The following is a 4,037-nucleotide window of genomic DNA, read 5'->3' on the forward strand; positions in this document are numbered from 1 at the left end:
GGTGAGCCCCGTGCAGTGGGAGGGAGGGGAGAGCGGACGCCATTTTCCCAGAGAGAGGCAGTGACATAGAAGGGAGCGTAGGAGGCTGAAAGGAGGGAGACACGGGAGCAGCGGCGGCAGCGGGGTTTGTACACAGGTCCCAAGGCAAAGGCGCTTCCGAGCTGGTCCCTGTAGGGTTCTGCGCATTGAGCTAGGTTTGGGGGGAGGGGGGGGGTCTCCTCTTTCCTTTCTTTCCCTTTTCTTTCTTTTACCAGAGCCTGCTGAGGGTTCAGTCCTGCCTAGGGTAGGGATATCCGCAGTGGGGCTGTTGCATTGTTTTGGTTGGGATAGAGAAGGGGCTCAGCTGAGGGGTCCTGCTGCCTGGCCTGTGACCATTACAGGTGAGTCTTTGGTTATTACCAGCGTATTCTGCTGTGGGTGCTTTGGGGAGGGGGGTGGCAGAAAGGGAGTGAAATGCGACGGGAACATCTCATTAACCTCGGTGCGACTATAACTCACTTCCACCCTGCAATGTGTTTAAATTCTGTTCGGGTTGCCTTGAATCTGCTTTTCCTTTCGTGGGGTTTGGTTAAAAAATGGCAGGCTGTCGCTATATCTTGTGAATATGGCGGGTTACTGTAACTGGAGGAGCTGAGGAAAATTTTTTGGCAGTTATGCCAGATTTATGCATTATGCTTGGAAAAAGAGCCAAAAGGGGCTATTATGTGACAACGTACGCTTCCTTAGGCTGGTGGTTTTAAGAACGGGTTTGTGTGTTACTGGGACTGCGTATTGAGTTTTATGAACCTTGGGGAAACCTATTATCTTCCTCCATCCTGTATATTTTTGCTTTGTGGTACTAAAATGGCTCGTTATAGGCCTAATCTCTGTGCCTTCCACACCCCCGCCTCCTTTTCTCCCTGCCTGCTAATATCTCCGCTTCGTGGTGTAACCTGGACAAACGGAAAGCAGTCCTCAAGAGTTTCTGTGCCAATTTAGAAGGGGAACATTCTCTCCACCCCCTTTTTGAGGGTGTAAGTAGTTATATTGGTGCATCCCTTTCTTGCTTTAGGTTCTGCAGCCAGTGTTCCTATTCCTTGGGTGGCATATTTCAATGTCTTAAAGAAATAAATATTGGTGGGGTAGACCCTAATGCTGCAGACAGAGGGGAGGAGAAACAAACGGTTCACTGTGTAGTACTAAATAGGGTAGAGAAACATAATATAGCCAGATTATAAAGGTCCTGTATTTCCCCCGTACTCAGCCATTAGGGAATGTGCTGTGGCTGAAAGCCCTGAGGTCCCTAAAATGGTACATACTAAGTGTCGTTAAAAGCAGAAGTTTAGTGCTGCTTCTAGATTTAGGAATGTTTTAATCTGTTTATTTACAGTACCTTAAAGGAATAATAACGAAACGTTTTTGTTATACAGGACTCAAATCAGAGAAAATAAAGAGATATCCATGTCTGTACTTATAATGCATGATAAATTGATTATAATCACTATACTTTTAAAGTTACTTTTCAAAAAATGTGGAGCAAATTTTTTAATTTCCCTCTTTTGTCCTTTAGAGATTCTAAAAATGGCGGCCTCAGGCTGATGTTGTGGTAATCTAATCAGCTCGGGTCCTCCACACCCCATGCAGTGCGTTTGTCTGCAGCATATTAAGAGTCTTAGGATGTTTAAATGAAAGATTGTTCCTTTCAAGTAACGTACAAAACATTTCTTGACTTTACAGCGATTTAAAAATGCTGTGTTCCAGCTGATTAATTTTATTGGTTATGTGTGTGAAAGGCAAGTGAACGAGACCACTCTTGTCAGGGAAAAGGGGGGTGGAGGGAGGCAACAGACTCGAGCAGCTTGCTTTGAGGGGTGTGTATAGGTTGCTGTAAGGTAATATGTATGTCGGTTTAATAATTTGGGAAGGCTCTTGCATTTGTGATAGGATGGACAGATGTACAGTATCTACAAACAACATAAAAGCAGTAATATTTATCAAAATAAATAGTGGATTAAGATCACTAAATCAGTCCGCTAAATTCCTTGTGGAATCACATTTGTGAACGTCTTCACATATTCACCTTACAGCAGATAACTTTGCTGGACGTCAGGATAGTAATTCTGCCTATTCATAGTTTGCGAATACTAAAAGAACTTAATACTTAGGGGAATAATGCATGCAAGATTATAACCTGTTACGTTATTAAGACGCGGAATTTCTTCTGCCACCATCAGTGTTCCTTTTTTTCTTCAATTTATTTCGCGTATTGCTGTATGAATTGTCTGTGTGGTAATACACGTACAAATACTGAGGGAAAGTGCAGTTCCTAACCTCTAATTTTTTTCCTAAATGAAATATGAACCTTTTAGTATCACCACTATAAATATGTTTGGGTGGGGGGAAGGGAGGTCACAAGGATTTATTATTTGGTAGTTGGTGTAGTCTACTCTGATACAAACTGTGGAGGCTGCAAACTTTACATTTTAAGCAACCAAAAAACCCCCCCTAATATTTCAGGGGTTTTTTGTATGCCTGTCTTTAATCTTGTCCTTGGTTTAATGAGGTATGAATTCCTATTCTAGTATAGCTTTGGAACCTTCTGGATTTAAACAATCAAAAGTGAGGTATTGCAATGGCAAAACTGTTTTCAGTCTCTGAAGAATTTTAATTTAGATACCATATAGAAGCACTGCTGTGTGGTTTAAGATATACCTGAACTTGAACAGTAAGACAGTAATAGTTTTAGAGTGTTGCTAATGCGTGCCTTTCATGTGTTTTGAGGCCAAATGCTGAGTGATTTCAATCACCAGGTGATGCGTTAATAGTGCAGTAATGCATGCTCCCATCATACATACCTTATTTATATAGATTTTATTTTTTTTTTAAATCATGTCTTACTCTGTTTATTAAAAAGAACTTTAATAAGGTTCTAAAGAGTGTATGTATGGGCCTTTTTCTTTCTTTTCCCTAGGTTTAAAGCTCCTGTTCTTGTGAATAATTTTTTCGACATTATGACTTGGAGGGCTACACAGCTCTGCAGTCTAACTTCATGGCATCAGTCACGTTCTCAAGCAGACGTCTGATTCAATATTAAAATCAAAATAAAACAATTTTGTACACTTTACAAAAACTGTTCTTGAGATGGTGGGCAATGAAATAAACCCAAAGACTGAAGTACTTATACTCAAATATTGCAGCTTATCTTACAGATTCCAAATTTTATGCACTAAGAACCTCTTGGGAATTTTGAGATCTTCCAGAGTTTTCCTCTGTGAGTTTTAGTGAGTCAGTTTGCCTTTGTGACTCAGTTTCTCCACTTGTAAAAACAGATCTGTGATCTGTTTTAAGAAGACAATATTACGAAGGAAATTCTGCCTTTATTTTTTAACTGATGATGTTGATATATTAAAGTATATTCATAAAAAATTAAATACTGCCCTTCCCCCCCAGCTAATAAAAGCTTACTGAAAGAGGGAGGGTTTGAAATCTATATTTCTTTTTTTCAAGAGGCATTTCTGATTTACAAACACTGTGTTACAAATGCAGTAATGCAGACTGTAGTTCTAAAACTGTTCATGTATCTTCAAGTTTTTCATATCTGAAGGAAAAATCCACTTAACTGTCACTTAGCCTCTTGGGTGAGCTTTTTTGCCATCTGGGAAGTTTCAAAGGGGAAATAATACTGGCTTTTTAGACTATATCTAGGGAAAGTTTCTTTTAGCCCTAAAATCCAGATTACTTTTATGAGTTGTATTTCCTCATCTTTGGTACAGTTTCAGCACACATAACTGTTAATATGCTAGTGGAAAGCAACAGGAATACAGAAATCTGTGTCACGCTGAAGTGTGTAGTGTCTCTCTAGTCCTGATCTCAGCTTGATTTAAGGACATTCTGAATTTTGTGTGCATGCTAATACTAATTTTAGTGAGGGCTGTTTGTGGGACTTGGTTAAGGAGTGTTGTATGTACTTGTAGAATCGTGGCATTGTTCTAAATAGATTAATGTAAATGAAGGCTTAATGAAAGTATTTTGCAGTTTTTGTGCTACATTCTAACAGA

At 39.8% G+C, this 4,037-nt stretch overlaps 1 protein-coding gene across 1 annotated transcript in view; it reads left to right on the forward strand.

Moving 5' to 3' along the window:
• Nucleotides 1-103: 103 nt before the first annotated feature.
• The window catches only part of LOC104522078 (inactive histone-lysine N-methyltransferase 2E-like), a gene marked incomplete at its 3' end in the record, with an annotated part of 30,554 nt that continues 26,620 nt past the window's right edge, over nucleotides 104-4,037 (forward strand). The window contains exon 1 of the mRNA XM_010164262.2: nucleotides 104-380. The remainder of the gene's footprint in view (nucleotides 381-4,037) is intronic.

Source organism: Antrostomus carolinensis, unplaced genomic scaffold (genome assembly GCF_000700745.2).
Source record: "Antrostomus carolinensis isolate BGI_N321 unplaced genomic scaffold, ASM70074v2 scaffold43023, whole genome shotgun sequence".
NCBI classification, from domain to species: Eukaryota; Metazoa; Chordata; class Aves; order Caprimulgiformes; family Caprimulgidae; genus Antrostomus; species Antrostomus carolinensis.